Here is a 25,930-nt window from a genome sequence, read left to right on the forward strand (position 1 = left end):
CAAAGGAAATCCAGATGTTTGTAACTGTTAATTCTTCCATTTAAGTTTCATAAACACATCTTTAAGCCTTGGGTTTTTTTTTTTTGTTGGTTTTTTTTTTTTTTTTTTTTGTTTGTTTTTAATGCTTTGGCACTTTCCATCCCAGGCATTATTCAACAGTTACACTGTCACTAACAGAGTAAGGTTTTTCTTTTAAAGTATCTAAGCAAATATTGTGTTTGGGTTCGGCTTCCACCTGCTGAAAAACAGTTGCCAAGTCTTCTAAGGAAAAGGCATTTGTATTAGAACTGTTCAGTCATGGCCTGAACCACTGATTCATCACTCAAGACAAGGACTGAGTCAGCCATGGGAGCACAGGTGAAGGCAATTTCTTGTGCGACCAGAAGGGGTGGTTCCACCTCTCCTAGCCCCCATTTAAGGGCTGACTGCCACAGGTGAAGGATTTCTTTCTGGAGATGTCTCCTTTTGGGGTTTTTTACTGTGAGCCTAAGACATGGGTAAGTATTTCATTTTTGGTTACTTCTTTCTATGTGCTAATCTTTCTAATTATAAACCTGTAAATGCTATCGTAACCACACCGCTCTTTTAACTGTGCATTTGTTAATTGTACAGACATTAAATACTTCAGATGATCTTTAGTTCTAAAGGAGAGCTTTGCTTTCTTTTGCACTTTGAAAATATGTTCTGTATTATGTGCAAATACAGTGGTGAAATTTTCGTGAAGCTGCAGTAGTTGGTTTGTTTGTTTGTTTTGTGAGAAACAGTGTCCAAAGTCATAGTAGGGAGTTGTAGAAGTGCATGATAGCGTGTTGTTCTTTTCAGTACATGGTACTGTATTAATAAAGAAGAAAAATCTGTCACCAAATGGCTTGATAGCTTTCTGGGTGAACTAAAGGGAACTGTAAAATGTCAGCAGAACAAAAGATGGTATGCATGTGTTCTGTTGTATGAGCCACACAGATGAATTGGCTAAATTAGAAATAAATTTATTTGCCAGTACTCTGTTTCTGTTCTTTGCACCCTGTTCTCCTTAAATTAAATGCTGCAGCGTTTTGAAACACTTTGTAAGGGATTGCTGTGTTCTATAGCATAGAGACCAGGAATTTTCATTGTGTTCAAATTACAGGAAATCCACAGAGGAGTATATATACAACTGATACAGCAAAGCTAAGATGAGACATTAAAACTGTGTTTTCCTAATCACTTCAGGTTTATAGAAAGACAGGGAAATAAGAAATAAATAGTTGAAAAAATTGTCATGCAATTTTTATGCGTAGAATCATCAGTACACACCATAAAAACATAATCTGAATCAGCTGATGCGTCTGTTTTAATAAATTATCCAACCATTTCTAAAAGATATTTTTTATTATCTCCAGAAAGGTTTAGGAGGACAGGCAGCCCTAGTCTTTGATTTACTCACTTCAAATCCTTTATCTGTTCCATTGCCAGGTGTCTTGATCTGGATTTTTTTTTTTTAAGCAGTTTTCTTTCAGTGAGATCATACTTCTCAGTTTTAATTATTGAACAACACCAATGGGTCCATACAAGTGGATGTCTTGTTTTTGATCTGTGAGTGCTTTGTCTTACCTCTTACTACTCTGTCAAAGGATAATACACAAACATTTGCAATTTTTTTATGACTTGATGTGTTTCGTGGTATATTTGAGGCAATTGTAATGATCTGTTGAATTTACCCACTCAGTCAGCATGCTGTTAAGTTAGACCATACATGAAAACCGAATTCAAGCCCCTTACTTCTACTGACTGATGTACAAATTTAAGTGACTATAACTTTTCAAGTAATCTTATCTGCCACAGTGGTGTGCTTGCATTTGAGGTTGTGTGTGCAAACAAAACTAAGGTTTCTGAAGGCCATTGAAAAAAAAAAAAACAGTATTTTTCTTATATTTCTGAATATCTCAGTAATCTTGTCTTACAATAGGTTTGATACACCAGTCAAAGCCTTTCATCTTCATTCTTTCTCTATAAGAGATAACAGCACTTTAGTGTGTTGAAAACCCTACTCCCCAAATGCAAATAACCTGGAAGTAAGTTTCCTAAGTATGAGAAGGATGAAAGCCTGACTGAAAGTCCATTATGTCATCTTTACTGTTCTTTTAAATTTATGCTAGAACAGCAATATTTTTTTCTCGTGGTTTTTGATAAACTTTTCAGCTTCCTTATATTTACATCCATTAAGCCAATTATAGAGTGATTTTGTAATACTTATTCTCCTACAGACATTATATTCTACTCTTGGGGAAGTGTGTGTGACTTTGCTCGCACTCATAGGAAAGCATTCAAGGAATCTTATTTAAACTTTTACACCTTACAAATATATATATTTTTTTGTTGCTAGATATTTCAAAATTGCTGTTTTTAAAGGGGTATGATAGAGAAAAATCTCTCCTTTATACTTTGTAGTTCTTAAATGTACTTTTTTTTTTGCCTCATCAAAATCATACAGAACTCCAGAGGACAACTACTTCTTTAACAATCTTTATTTCAGTTAGTTCTCAGGTGTCGTTGCCTAGACACTTTTGATATATCCAGAAAAATCTGCATGCTACAAGCTGAGTAGTGTTGTGTTTATAACTAAGTAGTTTAGCACACTTTTGCTATGTGTATTTGAGGGGAAAAAAAGACTTATTTCTACTTGAGAACCCTAGCTTAGAATGTGCAGAAAAATTTGTTTACAGTGAAGAAATAAAAGAGCAAAGAACAAAAAAAAATCTATAAATGTGAGATTAACAATGTGCTATTACTTATTTTAAGACATAACTAGTTTTTGATCTTTACTTGTACTTTTAAGTAGGTGACATCTTTTCCAGCCTAACTGTCTCTTTTTCTCTCTTTTCTTTTGTTTTTAAACTGTGTGCCTCTTTTACCGCAATTAAATAGACATTTAATGTAGGCTTTATGATGGATTTGGCTACAGCCCTCTGGAGCTGTTTCTATTAACTTGCAAATAAATTATTATATCTTACAGGCTCTTAACAAACTTTTGCCTGCTTAATTAGGTGTCAGACAGTAAGAGATGCTACTCTTGTTTTCATATTAGTGAGAGATAAAACATTGAAGTAAACTGTGGGTTAATTAGAATTACCTTGCTGGGAGTAGTTTTTTTGCACACCACTGTATGGTAGGGAAAATGGATTTGTTTGCTGCTTTTGTGAAAAGATGCCCAAATACAGCTTGGGCCAAAACCTTAATTGCTATGTTATTATTCATTTGATATGATGTAGGTTCCTGGATTAGCACCTGAAAGCATACATAACAAGATGCCTTTTAAAATTTTATTTTTCCATTCTGTTGGTATGATATTAAACAGAATTGCTGAATTGTCTACTAATAATGAACAGATTTTCCTTGAAACTTATTTATAAGTATGCATGGTTTTTTAATGTGTACAAATTACTTTCCTTCATGTTTTACTGTATAGAAGTTACTGCACACACTATTTGCTAAATGAATCATATGATTAAAACCTGTGTCTCTGAAGATCTTAATAGCTCTTCCTAGAATGTTTTCCATCCTTAGTTCATCATTCCTGAATAATAGATTTTCCGAATGGTGCAGTGTTCCAGTGTTTTCTACAACTTTTTCACTTCTGTTAATGGCCTTGTTTTTGAAAATCATAACAAAGAAAACTCTCTAAACCAAATGATAGTTTAGAAAGCCAACACTGCTTTATTACATTACTGGGTGCATGAGGGTTTCTCCAAAAAGTACACACACAGGAGCTAAATCACACTCATATGTGTTTACCATATGAATATTCGTGCAATTTCTACGAAGTTCCCACCTGTATGGGAACTGAGAAGTCACAGCTTGAACAAATGATCTAGCACCTGGCCACTGAATTGTGGCTATCACTCTTTTTTTTTTTTTTTTTGTTTGTGTGTGTGTGTGTGTAGTTTAGAACTTGTTATCTGCTATTGCCTTTTCCTACACCACCTATTCTCAGAATTATCATGCATATTAAATCAAACATTGCACCTGCATTCCTGTTCAATCAAGAGGTTCTTGCAAAGGGTCTTTGGTCTTCCAGATTACCCACGTGTAGTACTGGTATTGAGGTGCGTAGATTGTTCTTCAGAATTTCTCTGCCTAGTAGATTACTCTTTAGCACCTCCCCAGTGTTTACAGGAAAGGGTCTTGTTTTTAATCTTTGAGTACTGCCTAAATTGTTTTAATCTTTAGTATCCTTTTGCTGGCCTAACACTTCCTTGCCTTTGTTTAAAATGCTGTACCTAGTGTATCCTAAGGTTTTGTTGTAGGAGATGTCTAGAGTTAGCCTGTGAGGGTGTCATATTTAATCACAACTTACATTGCATGTATTTTCAAACTTACGTAGTTCTTCTGTGAGACTCTTCAGGTACCATGGTAACTACGGATGCGTTTTCACATTTTTCTAAACTTTGCTTTTGAATGCAAGGTCTTAAACTAATTTTGAAGAAAACTCATTGTCTAGTATATTTCTTCTATACAAAACATTGTGGTCTTCTGTTCTGCAAGTTTACCACAAGTGTTTGGTAGTGCTTAAGGGTGTAAAACAAGCAAACAAGTGCTCCGCAGCCAATGTTATGTTACAAGTAGTGCAAGTGACTGACTCGTTTGTCTGTGACAAGATTACTTCACTGACAGATCAATCAGGTGGTCCTCGTAGTAAATTGCATGTTAGTGATGGCTCTAATGGCCTTCGCACTTGTATTTACAATACAGAATTGATTTGCAGGCTTTGTCTTATCATGGACTGTTTGCTTAAATTTAAAATTGAGTTTGTCTTGACTGCTTCTTCAAGGCCTGTGTCTGAGAGATGAGTGCTTTACACCCATCAGTGGACGATCTGGGAGGACTATTAGTAGAACAATGCCTCAAAGGAAGACTGAACTAAAGAACAATATGCTGAGAGATTGTCTATTCTCTACTCACAGAAAACTTCGTTGTTTTTTTTTTTTTTTTTAATGTATTGTAGGACTAGTTGAAATTTTGAGGCCCCAGTGAAATTACTGGTAATATGAAGTAATAGGTTAAAAGCAGTTACTTGAGTCATAATGTTTTGTTCTTGCTGGTGTTTGAAATGTCTCTATTTGAAGAGATGTTTGAAGGGCAGTGTTTTAAAAACATGCTGGTAATTGTTATATTTCTGCAAACACTGACACAGGAAACTAAATGAGAGTTCATTTCCTCTTTCTGCATATGTACAACTGTAAACTATATCTAAAGATGTTTTAGAGACAACTCCTAGAAAGCACAGTGGCCCTGGGTACCTACTCTATTGAGCAGACTAAAGAGATTCTGTTCTTCTGAAGGTTTTGGACAGACCTATTTAGTTCTGAGAATTATCTTCATGTTTATCTAGATACTAATTCTAGAAAGCTATTGATAAAATTACTTGTTTATGGTGTGAGGATAATGTATCCTATAGTTATGGGGATAAGATTTCTGATATACAAAATTGACAATATGTAAATGCCATAAGATGTCTAACGCAATTAGTTACAACCAATTTTTGTGTTGTTTCAAAAGAATACAAAATGGTATCACAAAGCAAAAGGGCTGCATGACTGAGATAAGTTGCTTACTGACAGACTCAGCACATAAGTTTCTTCTCCCATTAGGGAAATTCAGCACTCAGTGATCCCTGTTTTAACTTGGCCCAACTCTACAAAACTGTAAATAGTTCAGACCTCTGAAGTGAGCTATAAATTGCTGCAGTTTCATGCTTCAGTGCTTTTTTGCATTTGCTTAGTGTAGCAGAAGTGGTAATACTGCTGTGTGGGAGCCTGTTGTCTGCTGATGAGCTTGGCTGAGAATTCTTAATTTAGTGTTTGCCTAGCTGGGATCTGAAAACAAGTTCTCATGCCATGAGGACCTAAGAGTGGAAGCACAGGCCTGAACCCCACCTGGAGTGACAGAGCATTCATTTCACTTGGCACTATACCCTTTCTGTTTGAGAGAGAAGGAAAGTTGTTTCTTAAAACAAAGCATATTACAAATATGCCAATTAGTTTTTTTAAAAAAGAAAAACAGTTGATTTGAAAGCAGTCTCCCTCTGTGGCTTGTGTGTCATGACAGAGTTTATAAAGGAAGTGAAAAGGCAGTCTATTGCTGAAAGTGGGTGACAGGAGAATATCAAGCATAAGTTAGGGTGTCTTTTGTCACCAACCAGTACTACTAGTAATCACTAGCAGAGAAAATTGTTTACAAGAAAATATCTCTGAACGATGTCTTTTGTGAAAATAACTGCATGTTTAAAGTCTGTACATGAAGCTACAAAACTTCCTGCCTTACAGCTGAGCTGCTAGAAACAAGATTTGGTGATTGTTTCTAGAGATGTTGATTGGCATAACGTACAAAATTGATTACATTTAAGGGATTTGATCTAGTTATCTCAGATCGCAGTGCTTGGGTTGTTGAACTTCTCTGTAAAACTTTGTAGTTAGTAAAAGCAGAACTCCCTATGATCTAAACTTAAACATACTTTGCAAATAAATATTATAAATTTCATTGAACAAATGAACTAATTCAAGATTTTTTTGAACATTTACATTTTGAGGGCTCTAAAAAGCTTTGACATGACAGTGTTGGAGTTTGTCTGCTTTGAACACCTTCAATTTTGGAAGGTTGTGAGGAGAGAAAGATGGAAAATTCAAATCAAAATACTTAATCTGAGACAGAAAAAAACCTCAACTTTCCAAAGGTTGTGAGAGGTAGCAGAATCAAAGTCTGCATTCTGCACCAAAAATTGTCACAGAGTTAACTAGATCAGTCTATGCCTGTGGCAGGTGGGGCAGTAGGCTCCTCGGCTTCCTCCAGCTCCACAAAATGGGAAGGAAATGAGAAAAGGTGTAGGAGATGGGAGCTGGGATCAAGGAAGAGGGGGGGGAAAAAAAAACGGCAACGATCTGTTGAGGAAATCTTATTTTACTAACTATGGTATCAGAATGCAAGATAGCACTATTTAGTACAATCTAATGAAAATTGAGACTAATAAATCAAATAAAATGAGAGAGAGAATTCCTGAGACTGATCAAACCTGATAAGCTTGGTACAGCTAGGAAAGCACACTCCAACACCTCCTGCAAGGCTGTAAGAGACGGACCTACCAGGAAGGGCCAGATCCCATGACTTCTGCAATGTACGGGGGCAGGTATCTGGAATTGGAATATTAACTCTTTAACTCCCAGTGCACTACATGATGTTATGATGTGGAATACCAAAAGCCAAAAATCACAAAACCGTGACAAAGATTAATTTTTAAATTGGGTTATAAATTCTGTGCTTGGAATTTCTTATGTTTTAGTTTCAGCTGGGATGGAATTGTTTTCTTCAGAGTGCTCAGTATGAAGATATGTTTTACCTCTTGGAGGAAAACAATGATAGTAGTTGATGACACACCGATGTTTGTATTTGCTACTAAGCAGTGTTGTAGGGAGCTAAGGCCTTTCACAAGGAAGGGCCCAAAGAGGTGGAAAGGAACAACTGGTACAACTGGTTGGTACAACTGACTTAAAAATGGCCAAAGGGATATCCTACCCCATATGGCATCAAGTCATGGAAGGAGCTTTCAGGAGAGTGGGAATTTGGCTCTCTTCTGCTTCTCAGGGGGCTAGCTGAGAGTTTTTCTGTTTTTTTTTGGGGGGGGGGGGGGGGTGTCACAAGCAAATCTTGTGTGTCACTTGCTATACACATTTGTCATATGTTATTCTTTTTTCTCTATCTTAAAACTGGTTTCAAAAAATGTTGTACTGTGTATCTGTTATGAGAATTTATTCATGTGACAAGTATTCTACATCAGACAGTCTGCCATATTTTGAAAGCAAAATACCATAGCTTCAAAAGTCAGTGAACTGTGATAACTGATTATGTACTCTGTTCACAGATTGTTCAGTTCAGGGCAGTAGTTCATACTAATTTCTGCTAGCGAGTACTCAGATCCTTTTACTTTTTCTACAGGAAATGGCTATGCTGTAGTAGCTTGATCACTTACAACTACATTATGAAAATATTTTGTAAAATAAGCAAGATTAGGAAAATTTTAATAAAGTAAAATCCCATCTATGTGTGGAGTTCATATTCACTTGAATAAGGGATATTTACAACACAAATTAGTGATGGATACTTGTCATCTAGAAACTTGTTTGATTCCTTTTCTGGCATTTCTTCTTCATTCTTGCTGCAGCCCAAAACCGTAAAGTTTTTGACTGCACAGCAAACTGAAAAACAGTGAAAATGATGCTGTGTTTTGTAAGCTACATGCCTCATTTGTGCCAGATGTTTATCCTGTTATCACAGTTGTAGAAATCAGAAACTAACATTACTGCTGACTAGATAGTTTGTAAATGCCCCCACAGATCTTTGTGTTCCTGAAGAGGAGTAAATTCAAAACAGATTGGTGTGCTTGAATGGGATAATAGCAAAACTGTACCCAGCATGATTCTCTGAATTGTGGCAATAAGTTGGTCAGTAAATTCTTTGAAGCGAGAAAAAGAAGAATGCTTTTCCTTAATGGTTATTTGGAGGAGGTGTGTAGCTGTTATAAATTCATGCAACAGCAGTGTGACTTCAAGACAGACCTGTGAAGATCTGAGAAGCTTGGCAGGGCCACCAATGTTTCATCTGCAATCCTCCCAGCCCTACCTCTATCTGAAAAACCCATACTCCAGATTCTCAGTCTCCATGATGTAGTTTGGAGCAGAGGTAACTGTGGTAAGATTTACAAATCAGAGTGTGTTTCAATTGGAAATCTGCTAAGCTAATTTCATTATAGTGTTACATTCTTGTTTCAGATAATAAGATACTTGTACTCCTGATTTCTAGTTCCATTTGTCTTTATGTAGATTGGAACAAAATGAAACTGTCTAATTTATGACAGAGGTGCTATGCTAAAATTTGGTGACTGGATCTGTTTCAAATAAAGTTCATATTTTTTTATGAAAGAGACTTCATTAAAACATAAAACATTTGTGTCCTATCAAATAAGTTCAAAGAAAATGGAGTCACAGGGAAAACACTCCAATAGGAAAAAAATCAACTATTTATAAACATTCTCACATTTACATAGGAGTAAAAGTCAAGAAGGACAACATTAGTTGTTTGCATTTAATGATGTTTCTTCTGGGATCAGGAGCTGGAATTGTTTCTTTCATTCAGGTCTGTTTATGGAGAGGTCTTACAGAAAACACTGGTGGTTTATGCACACATAAGAGAGGGGAAAAGGATTAGTGTTAAGAAGATGGAGATTGATATTTAAGGCTCTTGACAAGCATTTCAAAACAATGTACTCTTACTTCAGACCTCCCTCAGCCCCAGCATACACCCTGTCTCTTACCATGGGTATGTAGTAGGATGAGAGATGACAGGTGTTGTACTACATCATAGTATAAATAAATTTACAGGCTGTAGTGTGTAGTGTAAGATTTTCCTCTGGCAGTGTTTTTTGCCTTCTATCTCTTCAGTTGGTAATCCTTGGCACAAGCCATAGTGTTCAAGAAGGTGATTCTTCTTTTCATCTAATTATGACTAAGAACACAGTGTGAATTGTTCAGTACCAGACTGCACATTTCAGAAAATTAAGCCAATGGAAGTTCCTTGCATATCATTACTTATGTTAAGAAGTCTTGATAAGTACATATGAATTTCTGATTAGCACGTTTTTGAAAATACAATATAAATGTAATTAGCAAAAACTTACTTAGCAACTGCATAATTGCAATGCATAGCTCAGTCAGAAAACCAACATGAATTATGCTACCACTTAGTCATGTGCTGCCAAGGTTGTGTTTCTTTAATAACCAGGTTTTGTTGTGGGATTTACAGACCTGGGTCCTTGTGCCTGTATTTGCAGAACTCCTGTTCTGAAATGTTGTCCCCTGTTGTCATTATGAACTTTGTCTCATTTTTATTCTCAAGTCATATCATATTTTACACTTGCACACATACATGTCCTTCATGATCAAGTCATTTGGATGTCTATATATATGGATGTGCACTGAGTATATAAACAAAAGCATTATTGCATGAGTGTTTATGAGCACAATATTTCTTGATACATGTGTGTATATATAAACACATTTAATAGTGGTGTGTGTGTATTCATACGTCTCTGAAAACTGCATATTTTGCACTACGAACTTGTGTAGAGCTGAAACTCGTTCTGATATAATAGAGGCAAAACTATGGTACTTGCTGATATTTATTTGAAGTTGAGTTTATTTTGAGTTTTTACGCTTGTGCCTATTAAAGTCTGGACAGAGTTACACCGCATCCATGCCATTCTCTCAGGTCCTGTTGCTGTCACCAGAGAGGAGAAATCAGCACTGAAAAAAACAAAGCGTAGCTTTGGAGGGAGCTGGGTTGAGGGGCTGAGCTGAGCTGCCTTTGCCTTACTCTGACCCTCAGGAATCCCTAGACAACTCCACAGCAATAAGGCTGGAACAGCCTAGGAGTTCCCAGAAGTAAACAGGCTGCCAATGGCTGGAATGAGAGCAAATTGAATCACTAATCAGTTTAAGTGCCAGAATCTGTCAATACTGAAATTTTATTAACTTATCTGAAATTATTTAATGGAATTTTTAAAACTAATTTCAATAAGAAGGGTAGTGTAGCACACAAAGTAGTAAATACGTAGTCTCTATGTATTTATAGTAGATCAGAGTTGCCTGTTGTGTTTTAAGAATCAAGGTTTGTTTCTCAAAAACAATTCATTCACATGAACTCGAAGTATTTAGGTTTTCCAAATATTAATTAGTAAAGTACTGGTATATTCTCTCCCAGTATGCATCACATTTACATTATTTGTTTTAAATGTAGAAAATAAATCCTGTAATTTGCATTCTTTTTATTGTAAAATATTCAGACCTTGCTTTTAAGGAAAGGTTGCCAGATGTTCTTACTGGCTACCAGCCAGTAACTTGGGCATGAGGTAGAACACTTTGAAAGGTTTAGCTGTGAGATTTGTCCACTACTGATGAAACTGAAATATTAAGAAATAGTTGGGGAAAATAAATGTATACATGTCTTAGTAAAGCATCCATGCTTTCTGCATTTTTTTGAATCTCAAGTTAGATTAATGTCGTACCTTTTAAGGGTGGTTGTTTATAAACAAAGCAAAAACAAAACATGCAGAAGAAAATGGAAATGGTTATAATTCTAAAATATACTTTTCTTGGTGAAATTGACATGAGATCAAGAGCTACAGTAGCACGTGCTGTCGTCTTGTCTGTGTCAGTGTGAACTGATGTAAAACCTGGGTATGAAGGTTAGTAGGATACTGCACCTTGTGAGAACACTCAGATCTCTAACTTCCTCTCGATTCTGAACTATACTGAAATTAAACCATTAAGTTTTTTAATACAAAAAACCCCAAATATTTCTTGTTTGATATGTATTATTGGAGATGTGAACCTTCTACTCAACTTGATAATGCACCTGAATAACTTGAATGAACAGTACTACCAAGCCAATAAAGCTTATCTTTTGCAGACTGTTGATTGCCCAAATGGTTGGAATGTTTGTACTGGTTTCCAAACACTGTGATAGTGATGCAACTAAATTTCTGTCAAAATAATGCCATCTGCTGAGTTAACTTGCAGAACTTTTTATGGCACTGACAAGGTAATCTCTTTCATTTTCATCAGGTGAAATCAGCATTTCAGATTACTGTGGAGTCTCAAGCTGCATTTTTTTCCCTTTCTCAAAATATCCTAAATAAGTAAACTAATATATGCACTGACATTTTATTGTACAACTGTAGTGAGTTAGCCCCATTAAAAGTAAAAACTTCAGAGCAGTTTGTGTATAAAACAAATGAATTTTTTGTATGTGATAAAGCTCAGTACCTCTATGGTTATTCTTTGCTATCTCACATTAAGTTTTCACTAATAAATTATTGAACTTTTCATAGGAATAATGTAAGCTGTGAAAGTAACTTTTGTCAAAAATTCAAGCAGGTGTTCAAATGATTGCAGTCAGCTGAAATTACTATCTGGTTTGCCAAAGGATTCCACTCCAAGGAGATTTAACATTGCTTTTAATACATGCATCTTAATTTTGCTGTGTTTTGTGAAATTCTAACTTCCAAAAAGGAAAAAACAACAACAACAAAAGAACAGAATAGTAAGCAGTACTCATTTGAAGAAATTCACTGGAAATTTAAAAGAATGAGTAGAACTGATGCAAATACTTTCAAGCAGAACTAACTTAATGTTTTTTGAGCAAAACAGAACCACTTTTTTTTTTTTTACTCCTGTCTTTATAAAATGAAGAACTATTGTTAGATAACTTAGTTGAGGTTGTTGATATAAATATAGAGATGCCTGCACAGAACTGTTATATATTAGTACTGAACCACGTTTATTTAAAAAAAAAAAACTGTAAAGAAAAAAATCTAGCAGTAAAAAACATGAGTCTATAGAGTCCTACAATGCTAGTGTTAGGTTTGCAGAAACAGGAACCCTGTTCTGCACTGCAAATCATCTTATATACCTTAAAGAATAACAAGGTGACTTCAACCCTAAAAGACTACATAAGCAACAGGTATTTACTAGTAGTTTCTTCGCTATATATTTTTGTCACGTTAGGATAGAAAAATAATCTTTGTACACCAGACTAGGATGGCCCTTTCAATGCACTGTGTAGGTGTTTCCTAGCACCTCTATTATTTGTTGTGAATTTTTGTTCTGTGAAAAGGAATACATTGCTAGTTGTGAATTCCTTGATAGCCAGAAGTTAAAAGCTAGTGACTGATCATTATTTTCTCAATTCATATTCTATTCTCTAATGCATTTCCGTTCATATTTTTATGTTCTGTGTTGTGTCATTCCCAGCAGTCAGAATTAGTTTTGTGACCAACAGCAATACTCATTAGTCCCAGAGAGGAGACATAAAAAGTGCATAGTAAGGCATTGACGGTGTGAACATCTATATAGGGAACATGTCCTTCGCAGACTTCTCTGAGCTAATTAGTACTGGGATCAGAATGTTCCAGTTAACCTAACCTGAGCAGAAGTATTCCCATAGCAAGACCTGCTTGTTACTGTGCCTGAACAAATGTATATGTATGCCTGGGGGAACAAAGCCCTGATGCTTTGTGCTGCAATACTCTGGGGCTTGTTCCTCTGCAGCTGAGTCAAATGTGAGAATAAGCCTTGCCTTTGGAAAGGATAGTTAGAGTATGCTGGCTTAGCAGCAGCATTCATCTCATCTCTCTTGAATCTGAAGTCACTTTCAGGTTGACTCTGCAGGACAGAATAGACTTCAGTTCACACATACAGCCAATGTGCCTTGGGTCAAATAACTTCATTATGGAAGTTACTAATATGTAGAAATAAAGACTGAATGAAAACACTTGCAAGAATAAAACATAAGTCTGTGGTGAATAAACATTCTCACATACCCACTTTATAAATTTTTTGTGATTAATACTACGAAATGAAGAAATGCAACAATCAGAAACATGACCAAATGAATGTCTTCATGTGCTTATAAACTTCTTTGTGCTAAAAAAAACTCAAATAAATATATTAGGAAGAATATATTTTATTGGTGTATGTAACTGAAGGTTACAGGGAACCTAATGATTGAAATGATTACTTTTTGTGTTTATTTTTATTATATGTAGAGTGAGGGGAAAGTATGGAGTAGCATTAAGTTGAAGTGTTTGAAGCAGATAAATACAGTAACATTGATAGATTAATCTGCTGGCAAAATTCCTTCTAATGCAGCCCAAGATCCTATTAACCTTAGTGGTAAAGGCATTTTGATCAACTTAGTGTCCACCAGGACCCCCAGCTCTTTTTCTGCAAAACCTTTTTCTAGATAGGCAGACCCCAGCTCATACTGGTGTGCAGTTTTTCCTTCCCAAGAGCAGGACTTTGCACTTTGAAGTCTGGTTGAACTTCATGAAGTTCCTGTCAGTCCATTTCTCCAGCTTTTCTAGGTTACTCTGGATGACATCAAAATCTTCTGGTCTGTCAGCCACTGCTTTCAGTTTTGTGACATCAGCACAAACACAGTCAATGAGGTGAAGTAATAACAGTAGAGAATGTAAATCTTAACCAGCATATCCCTAATGAATTGCTATGAAGGATAAGATATTTAAGCACTCTTCTGATAATGAAGAATGAGGTCAGTAATCATGCAGTTAAGTATTTTTACCAGTAGGATATTATGGACAATAAAAAGATTCCCATTGAACTGTACCGTGTATCAGACATGATTTTTTTCCAGAATAAACTGTTTGCTGAAAAAATATGAGCAGAAATAAAGAAATAACACGTGCAATGGAAAAATGACATTGGTAAAAGTTGCCTGAAAGGATTTCTGATGATAAAGGGAAAATGAGATTTGCTATCATGAAAAAAAAAAATACCAGATAAGGGTTGCTACTTATTATCCTGTGAGAAAACATCATTGAAAATAAAAGCCAGTGAGGTGGTAGAGGAAATGTTGGCACTGCAGTGCTTTTTAATGCCTAAGGCAACAACTTCTAACTATGTGTCATTTCAAAAAGTAATCTGAAGGACAAACAGACTGCCATGATCCTACAGCTTCCTTACAAAATGCTGTTTAAAACAATGCAGACAACTTTTGCGGTTGGCAATGTAGGTATTTAACAGTCTCAGAAATCTGCAGATGCCAATTTCAAGTCGGATCATAAGTCGTGTTTGGTAACAGGGAGATTTCTAAGAGGCTTTTGTGCTTGAAACATGAGCTTGCTCCTGTTACTGAATTGAATGGCTCCAGGCAGAGGCTCATTCTGTCAAGGAAGGCTTGGAATGCGAATGTGACTTATCTTGTTAAATAGTAGCAATGTTCAGCAAGAACATTTAATTATAAACACTATGTCCTCAAGGTATTCATAAATCATATTTTACGTCCTTGAGATATTCATAAACTCAGCAAGTTTAGCATTCAACCTGATATTAGAATATAGCTCAAATCTAAAATTTGAGAACTTAAACTTTTCTACCAACCACTGACTGTATTATATTTGGTACTAAAAATTTCATTCATAGTTCTATGTGTTAGATACCAGGGAATTGCATGCCTGTTTGTCTAACCTCTGTGGCAGACAAGGTAATGGAGCAGATCATGAGAGTTATCACACAGAATATATGGGAAAAACAGGTGATCAGGCCCTGTTGGTATGGATTTAAGAAAGTCAAATTATACAGGTTTTAGGAAGAGTGTCTGGAAAGCTGATAAGCAGAAAAGGATCTGGATGTTAGTCTACAGCCACCTGAACGTGAGCAGCAGTGTGCCCAAGAAGGCTAATGACATGTTAGTTTGTTTCAGAAATATAGTGTGGCTGATACCACTAAGGATATGATTGTACGCTTGTATATGGTACTAGTGAGTACTATGTTCAGTTTTTGTCCTCTTGCTTCAGGATGTGTGTTGCTTGAGCACGTGCAGAGAAAAAAACAGAACTGATGGAGGGACTAGGAAAGAAGACTTGTGGAGAGTAACTAAAGGAACTGGAGTTGTTTAATCTGGTGGAGGTTGAGGGGAGACCTCATAGCTCTCTACAACTACTAGAAAGGAGGTTGCAGCAAGGGCAGTGAAGGGCACCTTTATTCAGGTGATAAGTGACAGATGCAAGACAGCAGCCTCAATCTGTGACAGAGGAGGTTTAGATTAAACATTAAGAAGAATTTATTTGTGGAAAGAGTAGTTAGGTGTTGAAACAGGCTGCCCATGGAAGCTTTGGAGTAACTCTCTCTAAAGAGGTAGTAATAAGAGGTATTGTGCTAAGGGACACAGTTTAGAGGTAGACTTGTGTGAGGTGAATTGTAGGAATTGATGGTCTTAAAGGTCTTTTGTATGATTCTCTGAAATGTAAAGAGATTGTATTTTATATTTTTTTATGTCCATATTGTTTGAGAGTTCATGGAGTTTTCTTTACTTGAATAATTTTCTCTATGATTTTTCTATAGTGAATCTTGAAATTCAGCTGATTAGTCAATAATTTCTCTGTTCTACAATTATAGTAGCTGAATATGTCTTAAGATGATGCTATTTTGTTTTCAACCTAATCACTTCTGAATTCACCAGTCTATGTACTGTAGAAGTGACTGACAATAGAGAAGAGTGATGAAGGATTATAATGCAAAGGCTGTTAATACAGGTGGTCTGGAAATCTGGAGAAGTATAGGCCCACATCAGTCTTTAAGAGTCTCTTTAGTCTTTTAGGATTTGAGATAGCAATAAAGATGACATTAATAAATATAAAACAGAATTTGTCTTTTTATCTTGATACTGATTTCCAGGTAATCCTGCTGTGTAAAGAGATGGTTAAAACAGAAATATTTCTGAGAATGAAACATAGAGCAATGCTAACGTGCCTGTTCAGGCTATAAAACGTGAAACCTCTCAGTGGCTCACTTTATAAAACCTATGCAGTAAAACTCTAAGTGGTTCTCGTGCAGAAATCTTTTAATGAGATTTCTCTCCATGAATCTTGGGTATACGTTTAAATGTAATGAATTTTACATTGAAAAGGAAAAAACACTTTTTGTTTCTAAATAATTTCCAGAGATGCTTCTATACAATTAATTCAGGAAGCCACAGTCTCAGAGAAACAGAATAAAGCTACCCTGTGCTTCTAGAAACTGTGTTTCACATTGCTTAACAATACAGTGGTTTCTAAAGGTGGAAAAATCTCTCTTTATTTAAAGGCATTCAATGTCAGAGAGAAAAAAAAAAGTAGGTTTTATTGCTATTAAATAGCATGTAGTGAGTGCTATTATGTAATCTTTTAAACCATCCTTTACAGCTAGCCTTTTTCCCCTAGGGGGCATAGATAAATAGGTTACTGTAATGCTCTCATGCAGGAAAAGCTTATAATCTCCAGATATAAAAGCAGAAAAACTCAGTTTTTATCACTAGAGAAAGAATGGCTGAGAACAATTCACACATCTGGTGGTACAGTAGTTCTTCAAAGTCCCAGATATGTCTCAACTCATAAGACAACTCAAAGTAATTAGTCAAGAAGAATTACATCTGCTTTTATAAAGCATGTGTTTTAAAAATAATTTCAAATTACTAATGATCCCAGAACTCTACCAGCTGGGCATCATGATGCTAGGAATATCAGTAGGAAGAAAATTGAACTGTTCATTAAGCATTTTCAAAATAAGTAAGCTATGACCAGTATTTTCATGGTGAAATATCAGGTACCTTTCTATGGATGCATGTAAAATTTGATGCCCATAAATCATAGAATCATAGAATCACCAAGGTTGGAAAAGACCTAAAAGATCACCCAGTCCAACCGTTCACCTATTCCCAATAGCTCCCACTAAACCATGTCCCTCAGCACAACATCCAGCCTTTCCTTGAACACCCCCAGGCTCGGTGACTCCACCACCTCCCTGGGCAGTCCATTCCAGTGCCTGACCACCCTTTCTGAAAAGTAGTACTTCCTAATGTCCAGCCTGAATCTCCCCTGCTGTAGCTTGAAACCATTCCCCCTGGTCCTATCACTAATGACACGAGAGAAGAGGCCGACCCCCAGCTCACTACAACCTCCCTTCAGGAAGTTATAGAGAGCAATAAGGTCTCCCCTGAGCCTCCTCTTCTCCAGGCTGAACATTCCCAGCTCCTTCAGCCTCTCCTCATATGGCCTGTGTTCCAGACCCCTCACCAGCTTTGTTGCCCTTCTTTGAACACGTTCCAGGGCCTCAATATCTTTCTTGCAGTGAGGGGCCCAAAACTGGACACAGTACTCGAGGTGTGGAACATAAATGTTCAACAAGCACTGATAAATGTCCCTGGGTGCCATTTATTCTGCATGGAAAAATCCAATGACATGCCTTTGCTCCATCCTCACTCCCATGTAGCAGCAGTAGTGGGAGGGTTCAACCTCTATTACCATACCATCAACATCTACTTTTGACACTGTGGGTAGACCTAATAAAACAGGGGGGCATTACTTCTGGAGAAATCCCTATGTATGTATCTTACAGTAATGTCTATCTATTGATCTTTGAATTAATCCTTTTTATAATGTGTTCTTATAGTTGCATTGGTTTTATCATTGGTTATAGTAATTAAGAAAAAAATATATTTTTTTTTCCATTTTCCTCTTCCCCTCTCTAATATTAATATACCAGTCTTCATTAATTTTTGGTGTTTTATTCCTTTTAAATTTTGAAGAAGAAAATGATAAAAAGGGATAATCTTTTTCAGCTTTGCAGTAGAGAGTATGAGTAAATCTTTCTCTTCTTTAGTGTAAAGTAGAAGCTACCCTCAAGCTGAACAGAACTCATTTTTGAAACCACACAGAAAAAATATTGTATTTTTGATGTTGTGAGCCCAGGGGAAATATGAGTTCATACCGTGCCAAATCCTTCTTCCAGAAAATGCATTTTTTTTAATGAATTTCTCTCTGGTTTAAAAATATTAGAAAATTAAATTTTACCTCTATACTTATGCTAACAAACGTAGTAGTTTCAAGTGCAACATTAAAGTGGCCTGTTTCTGTGGTCATAAAGAAATAAAATGTTGCTGCTAGTCATGTTGGGGTTGAAGGTAACACTTTCTGAATCTTTTTTTCATACCAGTGGTGTAAATCTACCCGTTTTCATACTTCTCTACTCGATAAATAACTTTACTTATTCCTCCTACATTAACATCATATTTCTAGATGTTGGCTTTGTTTCATGTGATATACGTAAGTATTAAATGATGTGCAAAAGGAGTAATAACAATTAGGGTATTTTATCTTGTATTATATCTGCTAGTGTGCTTTTTAATAATAGCATATAAAATTTTAAGATTAAAAAGTAGAAGTCCTTCAGATGCAATTTCTAGATTGGTATTTCCAAAGTGTTTTGTGATTGGAAACAATTACAAATGATGATGGATCATGTATGTCAGTTTCCCCTGGGTTCCGTATAAACTACTGTTTTTAGTTTGCAATGGAAGATTGTTAGCGGAAACTGTTTTGCTTGTTTTTCTTTTTAATTTTGTTTTCTTTACCGTCTAAGAACAATGCTTCTGTTAATTGTGTTATGCTGCACCACATTTTCTGTGTGTGTGGTTTTAGGTTTCCTGGTGGTTGTTTTTGCTTTTTCTTCAAAACCTTTGTTGGAAAATCCCTTCTATTTGTATTTTTTTTACTATCCCATTGGTATGGGAAATCCCCAGTGGGCTTCTGGACAAAACTGTCAAGCAACAGTGGTCCTAAGTCTTCCAGTGCTTGTGGCCCTGGGAGACCTGTAGTGCTATCTCTCATCTAGGACCCAATGCTTCATTGATCTTTAGCTGTGGAGGTGTTTGTCAGATAATCTGTTGCTCTGTTCTCTTTCTTGGAAATGCTTCTGTGTGTGTTTCTTTTCCAGAGGCACTGCTGAAGCCACCTTTCTGCAGAGTGAGACCTAGCCTTGATCTAGTCCTGAGTACTGACTTGATCCTTGATCCCTTCTTGTCAAAGACACCCTCCAGACACCTGGGCATATCCACATTATCTAGATATATGTGTCATTTCTGTAGCTATGAAATATTTTTGCAAGTTGTTCTTAGTTCATAGAACATGAAGTCAAATGCTCTACTGTTGCTTCCTTTTTCTTCTTTTACAACATCATATAAATCATATGTCCTGCTGAAGGTCTTCTACTGAGAATTTGGAAGTGCAAAATCTGCTGAATAAATGTTTAGAGATGTGTAGATTTAGGAACCATATTTTAGTGGAATTCTGCTAGTGGCTGAGTCTTGCAAATGAATTATGCTCTATACTTCACCTAAATTTTACCTTAGGGGGAAAAAAAAGAAAAAAAAAAAAAAGAAAAAAAAAATTACCACTACAAAAACAACCTCTAAAAACTAGTTCCCTCAGACAGATTCAAAGAGTGAACTAACATGCATGAAGTATATCTGATAATGGAACTGGGATTTGGAAGACAAATCAACTTAAAAGCTATTTGATAGTGTACATGTAAATAGAGAATATATTTCTGTTGCATAAAAATGTTATTTGCATTTACCTGCTCTGTTAAGTAGTCCTCTTTTATGGAGAAAAAGATAGAAGCTGACTGTTTGAACTCTCTGAAATATTGTTTGAACTAGATGTAGTTATTTTCCATGTAGTTGAAGTACCTCTCAGATAGTCAATCAAGGACCATGGCTTTTAGATGGAAAAGTTAATTACTGTAGAAACACACTTTGAGCGAATCATAAGGGTGTAGTCAAGTTTTAGTCTTCTGAAAAGTCGATTATGATTTTTTTCCTATTGGGAAGGTCTTAAAATCTTTTTAGTAAGTTTATCTCTTTTTTTTTTTTTTTTTTTCCCTCTGTGACTTATCAGATTTCTATTAAAAGGATCTCTCATTCTTATTCTTTCTTAAAACATAAGAAGTATGAGATGCCTTTGCAAAATAACTGAAAGTGGAATTCAATATAACCAATATGCTTAGAGTAGAATTAACTTCAGACTTATTTATTTTTGTATATGACTACATACGAAATTTTCATCCCAGTTACTGATTTAAATGGTCTCCAAAGCATACTTAGTGTTGATTCATTTTTTACTTAAACAATCTTCCTGTCATAATCTGAAACTGGAAAATGTTTCTACTGAATTTAGAAGCTTTTTTTTTTTTTTTTAAACTATTTGCTAAAGTTTCAGGGTTGGTTGTTTTCATTCTCACTCTTATGAATTCAATTTCAGAAGACTGGAGCTCTCCTTGGAGCTATTTAAAACACTGTCAGAAGTCTCTTGTGTTTCTACTAATCCTGTGGTTTATTTTGTAGTGTATGAGTGTTTTGTTTTCCAGACTTTTTTTTTTTGCTTGTTTTTGGTTTTAGTTCTGTGCTGTAAATCAGCTTAGTTCAGGGGGAGCTGCTGTGATTTGTGAACAGAATATTTCATTGCAGAAAGCTGTTGATTATTTTGTTAGAGTTTGGCTGTTTTTCCTGTTTGTTTTTAAATACTGTGTGTAATATTTAGGTCTCATCTGTTTATTTTTAGTCTATCATTCCTAAACTTCAACATCTGCCTTTGATATATCCTTTTTGCAGGCCTGAGAACCCTTAATTCTCTTAATCCATTGTAACTCATAGCATGTCAAATCAAATTAAATATTTTTGTTGTAAGTAGGTGTTACAAACTATTTTATCTCATGGTGATGATTTACTTTTTCATACTCTGTAAATATGAGGTGTTTTTTAAGACGAATAAGCTCTTCTATTTTGAACCATGAAATACCAGCGTCAAAGACTTAAAAGCTTGGGATTGCAGACTACAGTGCAACATTCTCCTCCAGAGGTAGTGTATGGCTTATTCACACTTTTCCACATGTATTGTTGCTTCCATTCCTGGAAAATGGATAGTACTTGCAGCTGCTAATTCTACTGCTGTCATACTCCCAGTGAAGTCCATAGTGATGTCAATGGGATATGAATAATGAAAGTGATGCAAAAGACTGAAGAGGTAGAAGCACATAGCTAATCTGCATGCTTGCAATATTTTCCTGAAACAAGCTGTGTAAGATTTTTGAAATCCACATTAATCCACTAATTGCACGAAATACAGGGACTGAATATATTGCAAACTTAGTAATAGTTATAGTTATTCTACATTTGAATTTCTCCTTCAGGGAAGTGGCATTGTATTTCTCTATGAGGTATTAGTGCGAAGAAATATCACGTGCAGTATTTGTGGTTTAACAAGTCAAGGAATCAAGCACCACACAGCTGTTTGCTCACTTCTTCACAGTGTGCTGGGGAAAGAGAATAAGAAAAAGGTAAAATTCATAGGTTGAGACAAAGACAGTTTGAAAGGACAGAAAAGATGAGAAAATAATAGTAATGATAGAAAAATATTTTTTAAAATGATGCAAAAAGCAATTGCTCACCACTGTTAACTGCTACCCATCCAGTTTCTGAGTAACCCCACTGACCAACTCCCCTCAATTTTATTTTTCAGCACAATGCTAAGTGGTATGAGAAACCACTTTGGCCAATTTAGATCAGCTTCTCCAATCCCCTTGCTGCCAGGTCATTGTGAGAAGCAAAAATATCCCTGACTCTGTGCAACACCACTCAGCAACAACTAAAATACTGGTGTGTTATCAACATTATTCCCTAAATCCAAAACATAGCATCATACCAATCACTATGAAGAGAATTATCTCAGAGGAAACTAGAACAAGGACAAAGGAAGAGCAAACTCCGTAAATTCAAATGACCCAAATAAAATGATAATTAAGAAGGGATTAAATTTCTTTTTCATAACAAAGGCATTTCAAGGAATAGGTGATAAGTTCTTCCATGGGTTAGTCTTCTGATTATATGTAATGTTATCTGAGAAGTGCCAGGATGGGAATGTTTTAATTTAGTTCATTAAATGCTTTCATTTTAATAGCCTAAGAAGTAGTGAAAGACATTAATAAAATGAGACTGTATTTATATGTATGTGGCTAGACATTTATGCAAGTTCAGTCAATTCTGCTCTTTTGGAATCCCATACAGAGTTTGCAAATTTGTTTTTAACTGTGAAGATGGAGTAAATGAAATATAAACCTATGCATTTATTAACCATGGGCTGCAGGCTCTGTGGTGGAGCCAGAGAGCCGTATTTCGGAGAGTCCTGCTGGAGCTGAGCCAATCCTGCTTTTTCCGATAGTGCCTTTGCTCACCTTTAGATGAAGATGTTTTCTAGCAGTTCGTACTCCACCCCTCCACTATCAGTTCATGAGAGCAATTGGGTAAGCCTCAAGTTTTCATTGTTTATTTATGCTGAGCTCCCAGATCTATCAACTGCTTTTTTTTGTACCCAGTGTTATATTAGAAAAGATTTTAATACTTTCTCTAGAGTCTATTTTACAATTACTTTTCAGTAATTCCAGCCAAATGATAAACCTGTCCTTGTTGCATCTGAGTGCTTTCTCAGACTGCCAGAGTAGCACGGTAGGCTTTCTCTTCTTGTTCAGAGCCTTTATGTGCTTCTTGTTGGATTACATGCCTCCAGTGTCTGTCCAGCTGTACTGGCTGCATAGAGCAAGGAAGCTGAGATCTGAGTCTAAATGCTTTCTTTCTTTAGTTTGAAAACATAACCCTGCCATAGGGACCTCTAGAAGACCTTAAGTGTAATCAGGACTTTTCATCTCAGACTCATTCTGTTTTGTTGATCAGTCAGTTCAAAAACAAACCACTACTAATCAGCAACAGTTAAACCATCAGTGTATTATCAACATTGTTTTTCTCCCAACTCGGAACATAATATCATACCAGACACTATGAAGAAAATCACCTCTGTCCCAGTTGAAAGCAAGACATCTAGTTAAGTAAATTCCATACAAATGTATAATTTTACTTACAAATTGGAGTCACTTTTTATCCTCTGTGAAATAGACAGAAGGACAGCAGTAGTGTCAGGCTATTGATAATTGTAGCCATGGGAGTAAGAGTCATTTCTCTTTCTAATTCATGCTACCAAATGAAAGCTCACTTCTATGGGAGGGCACTGAGGAGCAGTACCTCTGCACTTCAGGGGGAAGGAAGAGAGTATTTGTAGCAAGTGAAGATGTGGTTAGGGCTGCCAACAAGGCTATATTTAAAGTTGTGGTTAAATGTTAATGCTGAGACAGATGAAGTGATTGTTTTTTTATGTAAAGCTTGGGTTATGGTATGCCTGTGATGGAGCTGGTGATTCTGGGTGTTAATTAAAAATGGGAAAGCCTTTCCCATTTCTCTCTGAACTCCATTGTGTTGCATTTCCCCCACAATCAGAGGACATCAGGATAGGAGATGAACATTCAACCTCCTCTATACAGCTGCCTCTGGAGGCTGTCCTTTCCCTAGATCCAGTTTTAAGGATCAGAGAGGTGACTTGGTTTGTATTCCATTACCTTTTTCTAATCTCAGCAGATTTAATTTTATTTTTTATTTTTAACCATACTGAGAAATACGCTCATTTGAAATATAAGAATTCAATTTTTATTTTCCTATGGAAATAACTCTGGCATGAGTGATTATCATTTATTTGACTAAACTGTGTTGTTTATACAATACTATGTAACCTGCTGTTAACTAAGCACGTTATGATTTCTGACACTTTTCCCAAATGTTCAATGAGGTGGTTCTTTAAATGCCATTACTATGAACTATAAAACAAAAGGATAGAGTAGCTACAGTCCACAGAAATAGATGTACTTTTAACATGGTCTACTATTTTTCCACTTGAGGATTTACCAGAGAGAAGCCTCAGAAGTATAATCATAAGTAAAAATGATCTGCTGGGATAGTTTGTGCAAGGAAAATTGCATGAGTTGTTCTGAAAGTAATGCCTCCTGTTTATTTGCATGAAAACTACAGCAGATACATAGAGAAACACTACTACAGCAAATTCTCAGCTATAGAACATTCTTTTTCAACACAGTCATTACCAGTAGCAATGTAATTTCACCAGCGATGGACAATAGTCTGATGCTGAGCTCGTGAAGATCTGCACCAGCAGATCCACTGTTTCACAGTTGCTAAGACATCATCGTCAATAGAGAAATGTTGCCCATGCAATCCATCATTCATGAGCTCAAGTAGTGTCAGTGCCAAACCCAGAGTATGGGTGGGTGTGGTAGGACAGTCCAGCCAGGACTGGCAGTGCTCCATGATCATTAAAAAATATAAGTATCTTATTTATTGAGCCATCTACAACACGTAAGAGAGTAGGACAGAGATAGTAATCTCATGTTTCCTCAAATCACCCTCTGGCTTGTTGTAGATGCCAGCTTTATTTTCTACTTGCTGACCTGAAGGATGACTGTATTTTCTCTAGGTTTAGAGTACCTGTATGTAGACTGAGAAAACAAAGGCAATGTGAGGCCATAACCACAACATTTTACAGAGTATTGTGGTGGAAGGGTTTGCAGATTGAATGATTTTTTCTTTTTTAAATAAAGACTTACACTCCGCAAACACTTGCAAAGTCACAAGGGAAATACTGATGTAGCTTAACACAAAGTTTTGATTTGACTCCATTCCCATCACCAAACATTTTTCATTGAAAAGTTCTTACAGATTGGAGAGCAAATTTCATTAAGAATTTAAACAGAATACCAAGATGCTTTTTCCATCTTCTTTCAAAACCAAATGTTGAGCTGAATGAAAATATTTGTGTAGTGACAAATTTTTTTGTTTTTGTCAAATATTTTTCTTTATTGACCATCTGTACCTTCAATTGCATCCTTTATCTGTTGCTTGGTGAATGGAGAGAATATAGTGAGGAAAAAAAATGTTTCAGACAGTGATAAAATTATTTGAAGAAAGAGCTTCATATGTATAATTTTTCTGTGCTTGTACAAATCGGGTAAATGTAGGCATTATTACTGGTTTGAATAAATGGCTGCTGAATTTTCACAGACATGTATTTTGTACCTAATGGAAGTGTCTAAAATTTCTAGATGTTTACATTATTACAGAGTCAGGGTGATCTGGAAGATGCTCTCAGTATATCTGTTACAGTGCTCTCCGCATCACTAGAGCTAAATGAAACACTTTACCTCCACGCATTTCTCACAAAGCATGATCACTACTTAAGAAAAATGTGAATGACTCCTAAAGAAAGAGAAATTTCTGATGAAGGACAGAAAACAGGCAGAAGAGGATAGTCTTTTAAAAAACTTTAAACCATTCACACTGAGCATTACTTTAAGTGGAAGAAAGCATTATAAAAGGCATTTATGCTTTATTTGATAACCTTCATCCACTGATTTCCAACATGTAAAATAAATTGTAGAGACAGAAAAGAGGATGAATTGGATAATACTCTTTAGATGTAAGCGTTATTGATATTGCAGGTTTGATGCTTCTTATGTATGGGTGGTGGTGTTTCCCTTTTTAGGTTATTAGTTTTAGTCTTTGTCTTTTTTTTTTTTTTGTATTTTTGGGTTGTTTTGTTGGTGTGTTTTTTTTTACTGAG

The 25,930-nt window shown here is 35.9% G+C and overlaps 1 long non-coding RNA gene across 1 annotated transcript in view; it reads left to right on the top strand.

Moving 5' to 3' along the window:
• Window positions 1–459: 459 nt before the first annotated feature.
• The window catches only part of LOC125690735 (uncharacterized), a 38,707-nt gene continuing 13,236 nt past the window's right edge, over window positions 460–25,930 (top strand). Inside the window, exon 1 of the long non-coding RNA XR_007375764.1 lies at window positions 460–497. This is a non-coding gene — a long non-coding RNA (uncharacterized LOC125690735). The remainder of the gene's footprint in view (window positions 498–25,930) is intronic.

The sequence above is a fragment of the Lagopus muta genome, chromosome 3, assembly GCF_023343835.1.
Source record: "Lagopus muta isolate bLagMut1 chromosome 3, bLagMut1 primary, whole genome shotgun sequence".
NCBI classification, from domain to species: Eukaryota; Metazoa; Chordata; class Aves; order Galliformes; family Phasianidae; genus Lagopus; species Lagopus muta.